This window comes from Danio rerio, chromosome 4 (genome assembly GCF_052040795.2).
Source record: "Danio rerio strain M-AB ecotype USA chromosome 4, GRCz13ab, whole genome shotgun sequence".
NCBI classification, from domain to species: domain Eukaryota; kingdom Metazoa; phylum Chordata; class Actinopteri; order Cypriniformes; family Danionidae; genus Danio; species Danio rerio.
In genome coordinates this window covers 6,695,242-6,718,191 of record NC_141024.2, presented here as the reverse complement: position 1 = coordinate 6,718,191, position 22,950 = coordinate 6,695,242, and the positions used below count along the sequence as shown (strand labels likewise).

Here is a 22,950-nt window from a genome sequence, read left to right as displayed (position 1 = left end):
TTTTACATGTACATGTTAATGTAAAAATTAATTAAAATATTTAATCATATACACAAAAAATACATACACATCAATTTTAGATTTATTGTTATTTAACTTCGTTTTTTTTTCTGATAGTTGCGCTTACCTAACAATAAATATTAGCTATGTGAATAATCATTATAATAAATATGACTGTTAGTTTATTATTAATCTTATTTGTTATTTATTATTAGATTTAATTGATTATAGTGAATTATGCATTTTTATTTTATTATTCATTTCTATTTATATATTTGTTTTTATAATATACTTATTTATTTAATATTTGTTTATTCATTTATTTTACAATTCCGTTTTTTAAAATATATTTTAGCATGTGTTTTACCAATTATTAATTACATTTTACATTTTCATGTTAATGTTTACATTTATTTTCTTCATGGTTATTTTTATATTTTTGGTTATTGTTTACTTGATTTTTTTTATTAGAACTTAAATAATTTTATAATTGATTCTATAGTTAATTTTTAAATGTATTTTAATATGATTTAATATTTAAGATGTATTTCTTTTATTATTTAATTATTCATTTTTATATTTATTATTATTTAGTTGAGTTAATTTTTGCAAAATAGTTGCAATAAATTATTAGCAATTGTAAATGATAATTATAATAAGCATGACTATTAGTTTATTATTAATCTTATTTATTATTTATTAATAGATTTATTTTAATTGTAAGGAATAATGCAGTTTGTATTTAATTATTAGTTTATATTTATATATAAATTAAATAAATAAATATAACATAAATACATAAATAATTAGTTTATATATCTATCTATCTATCTATCTATCTATATATATATATATATATATATATATATATATATATATATATATATATATATATATATATATATATATATATATATATTTGTATTTATTTTACTAATTATAAATTACATTTTACATTTCCATTTTAATGTTTACATTTATTATCTTCATGTTTATTTTTTAATTTTTGGTTATTCTTTATTTGATTATTATTTTTTGTTTATTATAATTTAAATAATTTTAGAATTGATTTTATTGTTAAGTTTTAGAAGTTTTTTGAAATATTTAATTTTAGTTATTTTATTTTGTATTATATTTTTTATTTATTATTTTTTTTATTTATTATGAATTAATTTAGTTTAGTTTTGTTATTAGTTGCATTAATTAACAATGCATTATTAGTAATTATGAATAATAAATAAAATCAGCATGACTATTAGTTTATTAATAATCTTATTTATTATTTTTTTTAAGAGAATTATGCATTTTTTATTTTATTATAAATTTATATTTATATATTTGTAATTTTATATTATATTTTATAAGCATGACTATTGGTTAGTTAATAAAGGTATTATTAATATGTATTTATTTACTGATATTTATTGTGTTTTATTTGTTTATTTTTAAAGTATCTTAAATAATTTATGTCTTAATTTGGATTTCATCTTTATTTTCTTTTATTTTTATATAATTATAATTATATCATTATTTTATTCTTTGTGAATTATTAACTATTTTATTCATTTTTATGATTCTTTAATTTTCAAGTTCATTTAAGTAATTTTTTATTACATTTGACCTATTTTTCGTAGATTGTTTTCAGATTGTCTTGTGCAACTACTACTGCAATCCTTTGAAGTGAAGACCCAGAAATTATTAGGAAGTACTGAAAAAGGCTCACAACACAACCGTCATTTCCTTCAACACCTTTAACAAAACCTTCATCACCTTAAAGCATCATCTCCAAAAAAAAAAAACAAACAAACATACAGACCCCTTTAATCAATCATTGCAATGTAATAGTAGAAAATCTTATACAATATAATAGATTAGACTAGATAATAGACTCGATCTCTATTATTTATACAACATATCTTCTAATCTAAAACTCTTCTATCTGTTCAGGACACCCTCAAAAATAAAAAGCATGCATCAAAAAAGATCTACTACTGTATTTTGACCATCTTCCCTGCTTCTTACAGCATCTCAAACAGCTGTAAACAGCATTAAATCAGCAGCTGACTAAACACCAAAGCCACGTTTGTGTATTCGTTGTGTAGTCTCAGATGGACATGTCGCTGCGTGCGTAATAAAAGCAGATCTATCAGCTGAACACAGAGAAGCCGAGAAAGAGCCGTCTGCGTCTTCAAACCCGCGTGGGAGTGGAGCACTAATAGGGGGAAATGTGTTGGACAAGTGATTTGAAGATCCCGGCAGGTGATGCAGTGTCTCTTTTCTGTTTGATACGCCACAACACAAGAGTCGCGTCGACTTTTAGCTTCAAAACGCACACAAGAGTGAGACCTTATTCAGCCTCCTGCTAGCGCAACATCAGAGGAGCTGACATCTATTATAGTGCCAAAAGACAAGTGTTTGAAACCAAATTCAAGTGTGCGTGGAAGTGTCAGGATTTACTGCAGGCCCAGGCATCTTTTTGCATTCTCGTTTTTTTTCCCCTTCATATGCACACCCTCCTTCTCCTTTTTTATTTTTTTGTCTGTTCTTTAATAAGGTGGTTTAAACCAAGCATGTCTATATGAACTCTGCAGGAGAAAGCATGAAAGGGGTGCTGCTGGCCCATGATGAAAATATTTTAGCCAAAAAAAAAAATATGAGAGACCCTGGTCAGTTTCCAGCGGCTGGAGACGGGGAGGGGGAGAGATGGCAAAACAAGCACACGCTTTCATGATGGTTTGGGGAAACAAGGTTATTTTTGGTGTGTTTATTTCTTTTTTTTTTATAGTAGAGCTATTTAGTTTTATTCTATTTTTTATTTCGAGTCATTATAAATAAAAAAAAAAAGTAAAATTAAGAATTGATAAGATTTTTTTATAAGATAAGATAAAATTGATCGTGATTAAAGGGAATGATGCAAAAATTATATTGATATATTTGTCATTTATGCAAGTTATTTATTTTTATTTAATGGTTTATCCTGTGTGTGTGTGTGTGTGTGTGTGTGTGTGTGTGTGTGTGTGTGTGTGTGTGTGTGTGTGTGTGTGTGTGTGTGTGTGTGTGTGTGTGTGTGTGTGTGTGTGTGTGTGTGTATTTGTACCGTATCTTAGTAATTTATCAGAATAAAATCTGGCCTAATATTCTGCACACAAAAAATCTGATAATAATATTAATAATAACAATAATACTAATAATATGATTACTCTTAATAATAATAATAATAATAATAATAATAATAATAATAATAATAATAATAACAATTATAATGATAATAATAATTAATAACAATAATAATCAAAAATAAATTATTAATATTGTAATTATTAATAATAGTAATAATAATAATAATAATAATAATAATAATAATAACTACAATGTTAAATTAATAATAATAATAACTTGAAACAATAATAATAATAATAATAATAATAATAATATTAACAATGTTAAATTAATAACAATAATAACAACAATAAAATAATAAAGATAATGAAAATAATAAATTAATATTAAAATGATAATAATAAATTATTATTAATAATATTAAATGATAGTAATGCAGATAATAATATAGATAATGATGATGATAATAATAATAATAATAATAATAATAATAATAATTGTGTGTGAAACTTTTCTAGGTGGTTGATATAACTAAATATTGCATTATGATTATGATATGCATGCAATTATAAAGCATGGCTTTTAGTTAATTATTATTGTCATTATTTATGTATTCATTTATTTGTATTTATTTGAATTTATTTTATATTTAATTTGTTTATATTTAAAGTATCTTGATTAACATGTCTTAATTTGGTTAAAAAATATAAATATTTTTAAAAATGTATAATTTTATTTTAATTTTATATTAGATAATTGTAATTATATAATTACCTTATTCAGTATAATAATAATAATAATAATAATAATAAAAATTATTATTATTATAATTATTAATATTATTATTAGCTTATAACAATTATCAGTAAATAAAGCAAATAATTTCAAGTTTATTACTTCACTTTAGTTACCGACCAGACACTTTTTCCCACCTTTTATTAAGCATTTTCAATCTGTTAACCTTCCTATCATCCAGCGATCATCTAAAAAATTCTGTTCAGATGTGCAGAAATTCAGCCTGCAAAGCCCAAACACACACTCATGTGCACACACTGGAGTTGAGCAATGGGCTTTGGAGGTGAAATACTGCACAGGGGAATGGCTGGACGTCTGCAGGCAGATAAATAGCATCGGCTGGCGGTTAGGACACATCAGCCGTAAACGGTACCGGCAGCCATAAAAAGAGGAACAGCTTTATTTCCCCAGCTCTTGCAGACACATCAGCGAGACGGACACGGCGCTCGGAGTAAATAAAACAAGCTGAAGGATCGCTCCGGGTCCCATTATAATGGCCCGTAGGGCTCACGTCAACACTCCAGTGGGACTGAGCTGTTTTTTTTTACCTCCCTGTTTGTCACTGGCATTCACACTAACACACCAATAACAACACAGCGTTTACTTTACAGCACTTACATCACTGTCTGTTTTTTTAGATGGTAGAAATGCACACTTATGGAGTGCATCAATCTGGATTGGACATTTTATTGGATGAGGCAATTTGTATCATCATTCTTAAATAGATGTAATGATACTACTCATCACTTGATGCAATTAAAAAGCGGTAAAATCCAATAAATTAATTTAATTGCAATTATTATTAAGTTTGTTTATTATGAAATAATAATACTAATAACAACAACAACATTAATAATAATAATAATAATAATAATAATAATAATAATAATAATAACGATCTTAATATTAATAGTGATGATAATAATAATAAAAATAATAATAAAAATAATATTAATAATAATAGAAATAATAATAATAATAATAATAATGATAATAATAATAACTGTATGTATTTAAGCTCTGTTTGTTATTGTTAATTTATTTATTTGCAATTAATATTAATATTGTTTATTCTAAAATAATTGAATAATACTAACAGCAACAATAATCATAATAATAATTATTATAATTATTACTATTATTATTCATGTATTTTGTGCCCATTTGTTTAAGTATGTGCATAAAAAAATAATTAATAATAATAATTAATTCGTTATGTACTTTAGTTATGTTTATTATTATTATTATTATTATTATTATTATTATTATTATTAATATTAATATTATTATACATTGTAACTTGTTAGGGGTTCCAAATATATTTTTATTAATTATTTATTGATTTTTATTTATTTATTAAGATTAATTACACACCCCAAAAGACAGCATACTTAATCAAGTAATTAATTTATTAAATTAATTGTTAGTTTATACATAATTTGTTTCGTTTATTATTATCACTTCCAAAATGATCATTAGTGATAATATACACATTAATAACAATGATAATAATTAACAATAATGTAATACATTGTCAAATTAAAATATCAGTTTGAAATACAACAATTTCATTAACAGTAGAACAAGATCTGCAGCTCTTCATAAACGTTAAATTACACAAGAGTAAAATAACATGCCTCTGCATGCCACGCTGAACCTATATAGCACCCGAAGCACATGACAGAGTGAACTTATGAGTGTTGATTCAATATTTCTTAATGTTTATATTAATTAGTCTTCAATTGTCAAAAATATTTAGCCCAGACACTCACATGGGTCGGACACAAGCGGGAGGGAAACATTAGCAGCCCCTCCGTGCTTTTTTTTACATTCCAGTTTCATCAAGCTCATTTTTTTAATTAACCTCTTTGAATAATTAACCACACGTTATTATCAAATGAAGCAAATAATTGAGGTGCCGGCTCAATTTGTAATTTGACGATTTTCTAGCTTTTCCAACTCGCGCTTTTCCCACTTTGAAAACCCCAAGAAAAAAACATTTTCCAGTAATGACCTTAATGAACACGAAGAGGCAGCCAGAATAACAGCGTCGGTATTCAGTGAGCGCAGACAGACCGGTCAATCCCTGGAGGACTACACCCGTACTCTCTCTATCTATCTATATATATATGTGTGTGTGTGTGTGTCTTTTCCTCTGTTTCTCTCTCTGGAGGAGCTGATAGGGCTCAGGGGAGCTCAGTGGAGATTCTCTACACGGTTCAGAATGGAGAAAAGCCTGGAAACGGCCTTTCATTACTGTATAGAGACTCGCGCATGGAGAGTAATGTCAGAGAGACTCTTTCCTCAAGTATGCGCTCGTCCAATGGTCTGCTAGGCAAATCCTCTTTGGAGGATTGCGATTGGAGATGGAACTTGTACCGTTTCCCCTTTGTAACCCTCAAAGTGTTGACTTTCTCTTTGTGTCCGGCAAGCACACCTTGTATCCCGGCACTATCACCTGGCATTTAGAGTTTCTTTGGTAGAAATCACACACACCATATGGCTGGATTGACCCCAGTGTCAGATCTGGACTGGTTTTTGCTCTTCCCCACTTTTTTGCACACGCATGATGGTGGTTTTCCTGTAGGATGGAGAGAGTTGGGTTTATTCGCATGAGCTTTTAATTTTCAGTAAGCCAGCTCAAGCGCTTCTGACGAACTGTCATGCCATTATAACAAAAAAGGTAAACGCACACAGACTTCATTTTGATGCTATTACAATCATGCCATTACAAATTCGCCACTTTTTAGATCTGATTTCTTTAAAAACCAGTGATCTTCACTACCTTGCTAACGAAAGGTGCACATTATTACAATCAAATTAAGTTAAAGTTAAAATCAATTATAAGGTATCATATATAAACATAGTTAGCCTGCAGTTTTATAGCATATAGGTGATGTCTGTATTTATTGAAGTGTATTACTGTAAGTGGATGTGCCCTGGTTGGCATCCTCTCTTCATTTGTGTTGTCCTAGAAGGATCCCATCAGTGGCGCTGCACAATCTCTAGAGGCCTCGGAATGAGTATCCCCAAGTGGAAATAGAGAACAAACAGAAGCGTACATGCTGTTCAAAATGTATTGAACAAGATATATATTAATGTCAACGTGAAAATAAAGTGCTATATATGAAAATAGAAGTTATATAAGCAAACATAAAAAGCATATATTTATTTCTAGCCAAATGTGTAGTGCATTAAGACAGTGTCCTACAGGTGGTTTGTCAAGCCCACTCACCTGCATGGATGATACACTTTGTGTATGCTTTAATCAAAAGAAAGGTCTTTAATCTATAGTTTTAAACTGTGAGTGTGTGTCTGAGCCTCATGACATTATCAGGAAGGCTATTCCAGAGTTTAGGAGCCATAAATGAGAAGCTCGACCTCCTTTAGTAGACTTTGCTATTCTGGGTATTACCAGAAAATAATTTTGAGGTCTTAAAGAGCAGGTTGGATTGTAGCAAGACAGAAGTTTAGTTAGATAAACAGGAGCAAAATTATTTAAAGCTTTATAGGTAAGAAGCAATATTTTATAATCAATACGGGACATAACAGGCCGCCAGTGTAAGGAGGATAAAGTTGCAGTGATAGGATCATATTCTTTAGACCTGGTGAGAACTCTGGCTGCTGGATTTTGCAGAAACTGAAGTATATTAATAGAGAATGCTGGACAAACAGCAAACAGAGCATTTCAGTAATCCAGCCTAGACGTCATAAAAGCATGAACTAGGTTTTTTGCATCTGGGATGGATTGCATACTTCGTAACTTAGCGATATTTCTCAGATGAAAGAGGGCGGTTTTTGTGACAGGGCAGATATGGTTTTTAAAAGTAAAGTTGCTCTTTTGGTATAACACCCTGATCTTTTAAAGTGGAGCTAATACCAATGCAGTAGAGCTAATACTAACATTGTATCCCTCTAATTGCAGGTCCAGTTGTAATTAGGTTGAGTATTTTCAGTTAATGCATACGACTAAATGGGTAAATACCATTATTTTTCTTTCTTTTTTTTGCAATTCAGGTTATATATGCAATCAAATGGGTTAATTGCATTCATTATCTATAATTATACAACAGATGTTATGCAACTCCACCAGTATATATTTACAGTGTACGTATAATTACCAGTTAATTAACCAAAATGGTGTAATATTTTTAATATACAAAATGCATTTACATACAATACACTTTTTAAAATAAAATAAAAAAAACAGCCAACCTTTTGTGTCAGATGTCAGAGAGACTCTTGTCTCAAGTATGCACTCATCCAATAGTCTACAAGGCAAATCCTCTCTCTTTGAACCACCATGGGACCAGGATTACTGAAATGTAGTGACGTTACAGTTTCCCCTTTTTGTACCCTCAAAGTGTTGACTTTCTCTTTGTGTCCAGCAGGAAGACCTTGTATCCCTGCACTATCAGCTGGCATTTAGAGTTTCTTTGGTATAAATCACACACCATATGGCTGGATTGACCCCAGTGTCAGATCTGGACTGGTTTTGCTTCTTCATGTACAAGGATGATGGTGGTTTTCCTCTAAGATGCCTCATCATGAGTCTCGGCGGATGTTTAACTGCCACACAAAACTGAACGCTTCACTGCTTCTTCAATCATTCATGTGACAGTTAACAGCCAATGGTGGCTAATGATTTTCTGTCATGTTTGGTGCGTTAGCGTAACCGCGTGTGAGATATTGGCGACGGATGGACACATCGACTAGTAAAAATGGCTTCATTGCTGATGCCGCCAAAAGGCCTGGCTGTCCTAAAGTAGATGAAACCTCTACGGTATCTGGATTTTTTACTTTTTAGTGTGGACACCGTTGTTGAAAAACTAAGTTATATTCAGTTAAAGGAGTCAGACTGTGTGCTGTAACGTGGTTGAAGTCAGAATTGCACCCCACTTTAAAGCAGAATATTCAGTTTGAAAAGCAGAACAGAGGCAAAAGACATGAATACATTATTATAATTTTATAAATAAAAAAATAAATAGTATTATTTGTAGTAGTAGTTGTTGTTGTTATTATTACTATTATTATTAGAAAAATAAATTACAAAGGGATTTTTTTTTACAAATTTTTGTCCCTTTTCTTTTCATGAAACAATTGTATTTGTATTGCTTAAATATATTAACTAAACTTCTGTTGAGTGTTATATGCATTTCATACTAATGAAGCATTTTTTGCAGAAGTAGATGAAGCTGATAGAAATGCAAAGGCCTGATTGTCTAAAATTAACATGAGCTCTGCAGCTAAATGTGTTAAACGTGAGCACATAATATGTGCTGAGAATGTCTTATGTTTTTAATGTTGTGCAGAGAATTCATAGAAAAGGAGGATGTATGTATGGGTGCGGCCAATGGAGGACCGGAAAATGATTGACAAGTGACGAATTCCACTAAACTCCACCTGTTAATATCAGCTGCCTATATAAGTTGAAGTCAGGAAATGAAAAGGGTTGCGCACCCCTGAATGTAACTCTTGCATTACATTGAGGATAACAGATTTCTGTGAATCAAATTATTGATTTGTATCCAATAAATTGCTAATATGTTAAACATTGAAGATAAACCTCCCCTGACCTGAGCTGAACTAATTTTTTCAACATTATAATAATAATAATAATAATAATTATTATTATTATTATTATTATTATTATTATTGGTATAAATAAATAGATCCAAAAGACATAAACAATTAATATACTACCAGTACTATACTACTAATATTATAATATATTAATAATATATTAATATTAATAATAATAATAATAATAATAATAATAAATAGACATAAAATATAGTATTTGCTTATTAATATTTATATATTTATTATGTTGCTGCTGTGTGTGAGATATTGGCACAGGATTGGCTCATCGATGACTTAAATGACACCATTGCTCGAGATATTATAAAACATGGCTGTCTTAAAGTTGATGTAATGTTCTGCCATCCGAATCTGCATGTGTGCTCGCTGATCTATTTTTCTCACTTTAAAGTGGACTCCCTAGTTGGAAAACTAAGTTAGACTAAGTTAAGGTGGTCAGGCTGTGTGCTGGAACATAGTTGAAGTCAAAAATGACATTTGCAACCTGTTTTACTTCCATAATGTGTCATATTTCAGAGTGAAACAGAATATTCAGTGTGAAAAGCTGAGAGAAGACAGATCCTGAATGTGAGTTCACTATGTCCAATCCTGACACTTTTTTTAAAGAGACTTTTTGTCCGGGATTGTGGAAGCTGAAGTAATATTCACTATTAACACAGGCTCAACTATAGGGATTCTATGAGGATCTTATTTTAATATTTTACTGTTAAATGTTTGCAAGACTGTAGAAAGATTAACACATTAAGAGCATGTTTAAACTAAACGAATTTATACATTTTGGCAAAAGTTACAGGTCTGTCTTTGGCAATTATACCATTATTTTCAGTGTAAACTACGATTTTGGGGATGTACTGTAATGCATATTACAATTTTAGGCTATATGTGAGTACTTGACAACCAAAAATGACACGGATTGACAAGAGACATGAATGTGTAGCGCTTCTTCAGGGCGCGTGTCCACCAAAGGGTTTTTTTTTCCTGAGCTGAGCATTTTTTTTTTTTACTGTTGTCACTGGAAGCATGGTAGTGGATAGTAAGGTGCTGAGCACGCGTTTTACACTCACATTGAGTGTTTTGTGTCTCATAAAAATTTCCAACAGTTGGAAAAGTACTCATAGCAAGTAGAGCTCTGGCAGTTTCAGTTGTTTACTGGACATCCCGGATGCCCGCAAATGAATGATAAACTCCCGGAAACCACCCGTCCTTAAATACGTCACACCCCCCTCTCCACTGCATCCCTCCCAGCTCTTCAGGTACGTCACACGCAACTCACCCTCACCGCTCTTCAGGTACGTCGTGCACAACTCACACCCACTGCTCTTCAGGTACGTCTCGCGCCCACACGCCCCTACTCAGATACTCTCCCGCAACTTTGTATCCCCCGGAAATTACTTTTCTCAACTTGGGATGTCGGCGACTCACACTGTGCGTTTTGTTTAATATTTTTTTATAATCCTGAACAATTGTAGCTTGTCAAACTGCATGAAAATGGCTCTCAGGTCACACTGTAAGATCTCAGTCCTCATAATGTCAGACTGAACGGCAATGAAGACGCAACAAACACGGAAGAAACCCCGGAGCTTGACATCATTTACCAGTGACACTTTCACTGTCCCGCGTTCTAAAATGATTCCTCACAGCAAATGTAAACAATCTGTAGCGGCTATTTTGCACACGGCGAGTCTCAATAATAAAACCAGGAAGAAAGAAACTGTTTTGACCTTTCCGTGGGGTCATTTGAATTGTCGCATGGATTGCGTCATCAGATTGTACACTTCCAGCAGTTGTCACACTGCAGGAAAGTGTCTAAAATCTGTACTGCATTGGAGGGAAATTCTGATTAACCATGTCAAACCAATGATCAAAGACCACAGATTTTAGCCTAGGATTTCAGGAATCTTTTAGTATTTCCCACATTTTTCTGAGATGACAAATCGTGGCTGAAATCTCACAGTGTGAGCAGGGCTTTAGTGACATCGCCCACTACTGGTCTGCCGTGCATAATACAGCTTTTTTTGGTAATTTTTGCTGAATCATTTCCTACGTGCTACACAATGCTTGTGTGTTGCATTACAGACTCTAATAGCAGAACGTCATACTGCACCATTGTAAACGTTCACCTTGACCAAACCCTGGAGAAAATACTAGGGATTCTTCGATCAATCGCCCGGAGATCAGTATTAGCCGATAATTATATTTCATTACTCGATCAGTATCTGGCTTATCTCATATAAAACACGAAGAAGAATTCGCCATTCTCACTATCATATTTACTTTCAATCACAGCTCCGTGAATGGCGGTAGCATCACTTAATGATCCGCGATCTGTAAATGTGGCTTGTGTGTGCATTGCTGCGCTACTAGCTTAAAATAATAGCTTCACTACTGAAAAGCTATTTGATTTAGAAAGCGACCGCCACACTACTGAGAAATGTAGTTAAGCTACTTGGATGGTTTACCTTTTTTGTTTATTTTTTGTTGAGAGGGTTACTGTACCACACACTATTACACAGTCTATTATTTATTTATTTATTTATTTTTTGTAATTTATTATTGTTTATTAATACTGTATTTCTACTAGTGTTTTCACAATACTGGAATTTCGGTTCTAATCAGTACTGAAATGTTAAAAACATCCATTTAAGCACTGTTGAGCACTTTAACATCGCTGATTATCTATTGTGTTCACATGCTCAACAGAAATGACTGTGATTGGCTGTGAAGGTCATCAGTTCACTATTCTTCACCGCTGTTAATAAAGCAAGAAAATTGACGTAATTAAAATTTCAGTATTGAAAGGTACCAAAATTCCAGTATCGTGATGACACTAAGATCAAGAGTTTTTAATTTGAATTGATTTGGATCAAATAGCATGGACTTTGCAGACCTTACTCGCTTGTTACCCATAACATGAAACCAATGATCAGTCCATCCCGATCTGCTAGAATTTTAATATCCAGTGGTCCAGCAGGTCACCTCGGCCATATCAGCTAGCACAGTCCAGCTAATGACCAGCTAGAGACTGTTTTTCTTTTTTCCAGTTGGGGTTTTTAAAGAGGTAACAAGATCTCATCGCCCAAGGAAACCGGCAGAGAAAGTTGCACACACTTGGTCAGCAACTCGGGGGGGAAAATGAATTGTGGCAATTTTTTTTTCTCTCTTTCCGAAGGACGCTGCTTTCCTCCAAAAGTTTATTCCCTCTCAGGATGTGTCAATTTACGCCAGAGAGAAACTCCTGCAACCTGGAAATCCGGAAGCCGCATTGATGTCTCCAGTATACCTTATTCATGGCAACATATGTCGGGCGCCGGCTTTCCCCACACATCAACATCGTTTTCTGGGCGCGCGTCTCTGCAGGCACCCTGCCACTCGAGTGCCACAAGTATTTATTATTCAAACAACTGTGTTCCTGTATTCTGTTTTTGTGGAGCAGAGGAGGAGCAGAGGTCTGTGTTTGGTGTTTTGGACATGCTCAGCTACCTTCTCCATCAGTGACAGCTCCACATCAAACCTGTCCCTGCCAGACTCGCACTCCCCCCACCAGCACCCAGCACACCCTATTAGCCCCACAGCTATGAGAAACATGGGCCGCCTCTGCTGTGCACACCAAAACTTCTGTCGTGCTCCACTTCTTTGATTATACACACAATTAAATGCAGAGTGTGATCCTATTTCGGGAAGGTTTTCTTGCAAGGAAAGGAAATTAGTGCATTCACATCTCGAGCAGGGCGAAAAAATCAACATCCAGAGGTTGACGTCTTGCGTTAGCGGAATAATATAACAGTTATTTATAAAAAAAAAAGTGTCACTCACTCAAGCATTTCACTGTTCCCTGCACACACACACACACACAAAAACACACACATATATATCCATAGAGTAATATATCCACCGTCTTTGAGGGAGAACTCCTCTTCTCTATATCCACAGCTCCTATACTCCTTCCTTGTGCTGGCAAAAACTAGCTTCGCTTTGCATACAATATTAATACAGTGTCTGAAAAAATGAAGCTTGAAGGTCTGGTCATCTGAAAGACCGGGCAATCAGCGATTGTCTCTAGTCCTTGTAAAAAAAAAAAGCCCCACTCTTCTCCATGCAAGAAGACGGCTGTGAATGGAGTTTTTTATTTTTTTTTGATGAGTGACACCCTCAGTCATACTGTTGCGTTTTATGTGTGCTGCTCATTAATAAAGAAACACCCCAGAGAGGGCAACGGGGGAGAAACTCTGTCAGCGGAGCGTGCGCACGCGTAACTTTTTTCGTCTTTTGAAATGTCAGGTGCAATTTCAGCTGTGTGATCTTCTGAAAGCAACGCTCGCTCCCGCACTCGTGTAGCTGTTTACCGTCTCGCCTTTTTTTCTTTTGACTCCTGTCAGTTTGTGTAACAAGGCGACATGTTTGTGGGATAGACAAGGCGATGGAAAGAGTATTTTGAGCATACCTCCAGGGGTGTGTGGGAAATCAATCATTAATGTGTAGACACAGCTATCACATGATCAAAGGACTTGATGTTTACTAGTAACAAATGGATGTCTTTTGGGTCATATAATAAGAACCGAAGACATAACATATGATGTGGATCATCACCTTTCATCAATGTTGTCCTGAAACTGTTGAACAACACCAGTTTGTGTCTCAAGACAAACTTTTTGGATTTACTTCAAACATTGATTACTGTACTGTACATGTTTAGTATTAAAAATAAATCAATAACACATTCTTATATGAATACACAGGATATGTATTGTTTGCGTGTTCCTTTATACACAGATTCATTACATTATCAAAAATGTAATTAAATGTTAGTCAAACCGCTTAGTTTTTTGCAATTTTGCAATTGCTGAATCCAACCCAAAAAGTCACAATTTTTTTGTGATCCTGCAAAATTCTTAATTAAACGCAAAATATCTGCAAAAAAATTTAAATAATCTCATAAAACATTCCATTCCTAACCATATAATCGACTTATAATCATACTTATTTCAGTTTGCCATTAATTGTTTTACATGACTTATAGATGTTGCATACACAGTGCACATGATAAATTTCATCTCGATTGCATCTCACCTGCGCCCTCACAATCATTACATTACATTAGTTTAGGTTTAGGTACTGCAAAGATTCAATTAGACATCCTGTTGTGCAAATTGGTGCTTTACACTACAAAAAAAGTGGGAGCAAACATCTAACACACTGAGCAATAGAACACAGAACAGCAAGCGGCTTACAATGATGGAGATTGGTTCAAAGATGACAGTTGCTGGCTGTGACCAAATTGAAGGAGATTATTTGTGGAAAATCCCTATCATTTAAGATCTGTTTTAGAACTTGTCTTAAAAAGAGACCAAAGTAAAGAAGCTTTGTTTTTATGATTTTTGTTATTGTCATTGTGCCAGATTGCACACCTAACATAGTAGGGTGCCTAATATGTGATAATACATATATAAGTGATAATACATATCACTTTTTATGTGTGTGTGTGTGTGTGTGTGTGTGTGTGTGTGTGTGTGTGTGTGTGTGTGTGTGTGTGTGTGTGTGTGTGTGTGTGTGTGTGTGTGTGTGTGTGTGTATTTTTTATATATATTTTTTTTAAATCGCAAATTTGTCCGCACATTTTTGGAAATTACTACCACAGTCATTTTTAAATCCCCCAAATCTAGGGGGTCTGATTAGTTGTGGCTTTACTATGCAAAAGCATTTTAACAAAAACCCTTTATTATGTGGTAAACCGTGATCAAATTTAGAGGGCAGCAATTTTGGAGCACAAGGGAATATTACAGCTAAAAATTCTGAAGGTTTCAACAGTCAATCATGCAGATTCAGCAACATGGAAGGAGCTTCTGATAAACATTGGCATTCGCTCTGCCTTGCAGCTTTATAAGTGTCCAAACACATGTTTAATAGTTTTGAAAAGTGCAGTATTTTTTTGTAATTCATTTTAATAAGTATGCCTAAGAATATGTTGTGTATTTTTTTGTAAATATTTCCAATATTATGCAGATTGATAATTGTTTCAGACTTATTTTGACATTTTACTTTCACTTAAAGGAATTTGATACGGACACCAAATGGATATGTCTTTTGTTTGACATTATACACAACTGAGATTAATCGGTGTATTATTTATGTCATTTATTTAATCAGTTGACACGTATTGAAGTCATTTTTGTTAACTGTGGCAGTTTTATGTTGCTGCATGTGCATGAGCGTTGTAGTGTGTGACCGTGTGCTGAACAAGGTGATATTCTGCTTTTTACCGTCATTTTTATGCACAGATGCTGTTAAACAAGCGCAGACATGCATCTCTTAACGAGACTGTTTGCAAAATCACTCCTGCATACAAAATGCATCTCTGCACTCAGCGCCAGGAAAAGTCATTTAGACCTGTTAGCTTTTAGTGAGCATATTAAATGTGTCAACTTGTAAGTAAATCGGTGTAAATGCCTACAATATTCATGTTTTTCTATTTGTCAACCAACAGTTCATCACAAATTCATGACAAAAGCCTCTCAAACGGCTGCAGAGGGAATGTTCCTAACAGCGCATTTATTTTTGAAAAGACATCATCCATTATGGTTCATCATCGGAGATTTGCATCCTCCGCCTTTTAAAACGAGATAAATATTTTTCTATCATGAATTCTTTAGGCTCGCAAGCCATGGAAAAATGAAAGCAAGCCGCGCTTCTGCACAGTAATTTTGTGTTTAAAAAACACTAATGGACTTGTATGTCAGTTCGTTTACTGAATAATTAACCGCCGCATCGTGTGCACAATGCGCAGCCATACATTATTGATCCCGTGGTTGTTTTTGACTTCTCCAGAGGGTTTTTATTTCAATTAATAAACACTCTGTGGTTGGAATATGCACACGCGCATTTCTAAGCAGTCCAGTTTGCTAGGTTTTAAATTATACTGAGCATATATTCATCTTTTTCCTCTTATTTTTTTCAGAGCATTATAAAAAGCTTTGGATGCTCCAGTCGCATTAAGCTGTGATGCTCATATATGCATGATAAACGTTGGTTAAGATCACTTTCGTCTGTGTCTCAGATTTTTAAAAAGCCTTCCCAGAAAAGAAAGACTGGTTAGCAAAGCTAAAGTGACAATAGACGGTTTTCATTTGAAAAAATCCTTTTAATCCAAGTTTACTGTAGCTCAAACAAACTGTAAAAATGGCTGTGATCTGAAAATCTGTGAAAATGCTACAGAAAGAATCTGGATCCTTGTTCACAGTAGGTTTTCCTAGCATAAACGATTAATTACTGTAATGGCCCGTTTCCACTTAGTGGTACTGTACGGTTCAGTTTGGTATGTTTCCACTGTCAAAAGGCGTACCAAACCGAACCGTATCATACCACTTTGTTGGCACCGTTTCGAAAGGGTACCAAACAGAAGAAAGGGCACCAAAAGGCGGAGCTAGACGCGCAGCTGAACGCTATTGGTTTACAGAGATGCGTCATTCGCTTACGCAACAAGCCAGAATGTAAACAAAAGAGCCGCCATGTTTGAAATACACAGCGAGAGATTACAGCGGAGTTATATATACGTAAATAACAAGCCATGGTTGGCGCGGCCTCAAACAAACCTTGTCGTCGTCTTGATGAACAGCCACAAAGCCAAAAAGACGAGAAGATTTACCCTGTGCTCCATAGTTTTTTACAAGCCAGTCTGAAGTGCGAGCAGTTTCGATTTCTTCCTTTCGCTCGCCGCTCATCTATATCTGAAATAGCAAACTTCTTGAGCTGATGATAATATTGTGCGCCTGATTATTGACGTGCTTTTAAAACCCGATCCTGTGAGAAGCTGACAAACGTGAGAATGACACATTCAGACAGAAAAGGACAAACGCGAAAGTGAAGCGCGGAAAAAAAAGAGAAGCCGGGAAAATAGCAAACGTGAACACACTGTTTTGTTTAACTATTATCTTTACCTTTTAGATTATTATGAACTTAGAACGATTGAATTGCTCTCTAACAGAGGCTACATGTGCTGCTGAAGATTACAGACACAGATAAGAGATCTGCTCTGACTGTGGGCTATATTGTGGGCTATATTTCCTGTTGTTTTTTTTAACCTAAATAAGCACTAAATGTCTGCTGTGTGTAGTTCTTCTGTAATTAGTAACATATCAGAGACTGTTAGGGGCTGTATGTGTTCATATATGTTCATTTATTTATTTATTCAATATAATAACAGACGTTACAGTAAGCTATTTTGCACTGTCATTGATCTGCAGCTGTAATTAAATATTGTTCATTGAAAAGTTAGTAATAAACATTTATACACAAGTCTTTGTGTATAAAGCATCTGTTTTGTGAGAAGTGCTTCTCATATGATATGAAAGCCACCGTTAAGGCTTTATTGGATGCGATTGAAACTTTGTCATACATCGCGTCCACTAAAAGGTTACCCTTAGTAGTGGAAATGCAAGCCTGATAAAGGTGACCTGTACCGACCTGAACCGTACTGTACTGTACCAGTCAGTGGAAACGAGCCATATATTAACTTTTCTAGTAATTTACATTGCTAAAGTCAGAGAAATGTCATAGCTCACAATGCTACAAATAAAATGAGACCACTGTGAACTTCATCCAACCACAGCTGCTGTTCCCGTAAATATTTGTTTCACAATCAGTAATCCACATTGAATCTATAGGCCATGTGCTAGACTAAATGTGTGAAAATCAACTTGTTGTGTGGATGTAGAAGTAGGAGAGGGTCATCTGAGCTCTGTTGGAAGGTTTTAGTTGAGCTTTTGTCTCTGAGACGGTAGTGTTGCACTGAAAGGAGGCCCCAGTAGTGATTTACCAGCTTAAAGTCTGCCTCTCAAGGGCATTTACATTATCAATTAATGGAATATTTAAAGGCTTAGCTTATGGAAATGTGGCTGACTGAAATGGCTATCCATACCTCTCAGCAGGGGCTGTAATTACATTTTCAGAGCGTTCAGTGAGAGCAGGCCAGTGGAGGAAAGCTGTCAGTGAGTCACCTGACCAGCCTTAGGAAGAAACACTGAAGATCACAACTTTATAGTAAGACCATCAGGAGATTCACAGTGTGTACAGCCATAGCATGCGGAAACCGGTGTTACCTTTTAAATCCATAGTGAAGTAATGTATAGTCAAAATCGTTCACATGTAGTTTGTGTGTTTATTATATTTGTGTGTTGAGCCATCCATCATTCATCCATCTATCCTTTATTCATTTATTGATCCATACATTGGTCCATACATCCATTTTTGTTCAATCCATCAATTCTTCTTTAGTTTGTCTATTCAAAAATGAATAATCCATCCTAATGTCAAGCCATTCATGTTTTTACTCAGCTATATATTGTTACTTTGATCCATCCCTCCATCCGTCCATCCATCAGTCCGTCCATCCATCCATCCATTCATCCATCCATCCATCCATCCATCCATCCATCCATTCATTCATTCATTTTATTGTTTATTCGTTCCATCTGTACACCCTTTGTTTGTTGTTTCCAGCTATTTCTTATTTAATCATCCATTGCCGGTTTATCTATCCATCCTTTATTTTTTTGTTAATTTAATCTGTCACTCTGTCAGTCAATCTGCTTTTAATTGATCCATTTATTGTTTGCTGCATCTATCCATCCATCCATCATGCAAAAATCCATCTATCATCATCTATCCATCATTCATCCATGTATTCATCTTTAATTGCGTTCATCTATTTATCCAGATCTTTTTCCATCATTGATTTTTTTTATTTGATCATCAATCCATCCCTCTATCATTCTTCCGTTATTTGTTTGTTCATTTTATCCATCCATCCATCCATCCATCCATCCATCCATCCATCTGTTGTTCCTTCCGTCAGTTAGTTTAATCTATCCATCTGTTAACTGGTCCATCTATCCATCCAATCAGCCATCCATCCAACCAGCCATCTATCAATCCATCCAGCCGTCCAGCCTTGTATCCATTCTTCATTCCGTCACTTGGTTTCATCTATCATCTGTTAATTGGTTCATTCATCCATCCATCCATCCATCCATCCATCCATCCATCCATCTATCCATCCAACCATCCATCAATCCAGCCATTCATCCACTTATCCATCCATCCATCCATCCATCCATCCATCCATCCATCCAGCCATGCAACCATCCAGCCATCCAATCATCCATCCATCCAGTCATATACATCCATCCATCCATCCATCCATCCATCCAACCTTTCACCATCCAGCCATACATCTATCCAGTCATACATACATCCATCCATCCATCCATCCAACCATACATCCATCTAGCCATCCAATCATCCAATCATCCATCCAGCCATCCAGTCATACATCCATCCATCCATCCATCCATCCATCCATCCATCCATCTATAATGTTCATCCTAATATCCCTCAATCCATCCATTCATTATTCCCTCCATCATTTATTTGCAAGCTTCATCCTTCCATCATACATAAATCCATCTATCATCCATCCTTTTTCATTTGTTCCATCCATTCAGTTTCTTTCCATCCTTAATTTGTTTGATTGGTCACCCAACTATCAATTGTTCAATTAACACTTCTATAAATAAACATCAATATACACATCTGTGTCCTCCACCCATCACATTTTCATTAACATGATTAACAGTTATATTTCATAAACAAACATATTTTAGGCTCATATTTTACCTTTTTAATTGATAGTAAAACATTTATTTCAGGAATCTAGAAGAGCTCATCACTGGTATTTGAATGTTCTTACACCTCATTTAAGCTTTGTGCTGTCTAAGATACTAATGTCTAGCGTCTGTGGAAAAATACCAAACAGAAGCTGTGCACCACATTTCATTTGTTTAGTGAGGAAAATCCGAAAAATGTGTTTCCTTTTTCTGCTCCCCAAATGGTCTGGCGCTGAGACAAAGACATCGTATTCCTCATGCACAGTTAACCTTTTCATTAAACTACATTGCATAATTATCACAAGGAGCCGCGGCATCCTCTATTGTTGTTTAATTAGCCAGTTAATGTTGTTAGTCTGTGCTGCAAACCATTCATTTGTCTTGCTTAAGGAGCCTCTCTTGCCGTAACGGGAAGGAAATTGAGTTTGTTATTTATTGTGAACAGAGACAAAGTGACGGTTATTAAATTTTAATAAGCTCCAGTTTACACTGCTGAGTTGTTGATGACAGCGAAGGCTTTATTACAGGACGCCGCTAACCACTGGCGAGCGATGAACTGGAATTTTGCGATGTAATTCAAGCTTCCTATCTATCCTAGCATCCACAGACATCGGACTACCGTTCATTTCTGTGTACGTCAAGTTGTTCTGTGTGAAGGTTGAGAAGACGTGGCCCGCTATATGTGAAGTTGCAGTCACATATTGATCCTTGTAATATTCCTTAGCACTTAACCTTTACACTAGCTGGACGGGGTATGAAGTCCCTTATTGAATGTGTACTTTTATGCCTTCCTCTTGTGACGGCCCTAATCGATAGCCTCTGCTTCATTAGTTAGCAGAGCTCTCGGTTTTCCCTCTTTAAAGCTGAAATTTATCCACGTATGGCAAAGAAAAAGAGGAAAGCCAGGTGCTTGTTAGACCAGGTGTTTTATGTCTGTGCTCTTCCCATCCTACAATACTAAATCAATACCCGTCTTGTTTGGTGTCAGAATTTACAGCTATATTTAGGATCTATAATTATAGAACAGAAAAGGCCAAGAGGTTTACATTTTACACTGCTTTATTCCCACCTCCAAAGTCATCAACAAGTGCTGAATTTATTTGCGAATCAATGGTTTGTAAACATTTAGGATGAAAAAAAAAACGGGATCACTTGCATTTACAATGAGGGAATGACATGCAATGCGGTACAGAGTTTGTTGTTGTTTTAGAGATACGTTATTTTGATTACATATTCTATATATTACTTACATAATGCTTTTAGCATATTATAACAGATTGTCACCCAGTGATAAGCACAGTTATTCAGCTAAATTAACATTAAAGTGAGCGGCTTTTATCTGACAGGTCCATTTGAGATAGCACCCTCCCAATGGATATTGGATAAGACAAAATGGCCAAGCATCCAACCCGAAATATACAACTTCTCATTGAATCTCATTGAAATCTCATTGAAACTCCAAGTAATTTTACTAAAGAGAAGTCTTTGGATGCCTACAATTGTGTTCTGTGTGGTCATGTGCAAGAAATAATGTTCTATGATTGGCAGATTCAAAACTTTGTAGTGCTAAAAACTGAGGTTCTGCCTAGTTGAAGACGAGGAAAGAAGACAGAATTGTACAAGGTCTGCATAATCATCAACAAGCAAAATAACTGCATTCTGACTGTGAATTGCACCTGTACGGCAGGGTATGCGAGCGTACATGTTTACATTTCATTCTAAGTCTTTAGTTTTTGCTGACTTCATTGTTCAGTCAAAAACAAGTCATTTGTATGATTCAGCAACTTACCTGATATAAAATGAGAACTGCAGAGTTCAGCGTTTTTAATTAGGTCCTCACTCCATTCAGCTCTTCTGATGGCTGTTAGCCAAAGATGTCTGCGATTGGCATTGAAGGCAGTGTGGTGTAGGGTAAAAACAAGTTTTTCTATTTTTGGACTTTTGATTTTGGCATCCTGCCGTTGAAACACAACGTGGTTAAACCTGTGTGATGTCATTTGTGTGACATACATGTAGGTAATTCCCCTATTGTTTATTATCTGTTTAATTCATATCAACACTTTGATCTCTAATACAATTTATGTGATGGTAATGACTATTTTTCTATATTTAACTTGTTTAAGCTTGTAAAATATAGGCTGAACACACACACACACACACACACACACACACACACACACACACACACACACACACACACACACACACACACACACACATATATATATATATATATATATATATATATATATATATATATATATATATATATATATATAAATGAAGATAACAATAATCTTTGCATCAGAACTGCCGAAATGCTGTTGTCATGTACTATTAATAGGTTGCCAACATTTACAGATGTAAAAGTAAAAGTAGTTAACTTTCAGAGAACAAATTAAATGTCAGTTTTAAGTAAAAAGAGCCATGTTAGTAGTTAAAAAATAAAGACTTTTAGAGCTTTGATACATTTACTGTTTTTATTTTCATTCCCCTTAGCTGTTTTTTTTTTTTACACTCGATTAATCACCCTCAAACCTGCATCTGTTCGTGCGCACAACTTCACCTGAATTTCTGCAGTCGGAGTCCCCGAATTACATCCATCTTCCCTGTGCAATTGGTTGACACATTATCTCATTAAAATGTACAAAGAAAAACTCCTTCTCTTTATCTGCGATAATCTAATTAGCATGAGGCAGATGGTTTAATAAGCGATATCTGCGCCGTTTAGCCTCCCAGACGCCCAGGTGGAGAGCCGAAGAGCCTCCTCAGGATG

At 34.5% G+C, this 22,950-nt stretch overlaps 1 protein-coding gene across 5 annotated transcripts in view; it reads left to right on the top strand.

The window, feature by feature from the left end:
• The window catches only part of mdfic (MyoD family inhibitor domain containing), a 257,224-nt gene that overhangs the window by 123,407 nt on the left and 110,867 nt on the right, over positions 1 to 22,950 (top strand). The gene's annotated exons all lie outside the window — the stretch shown is intronic.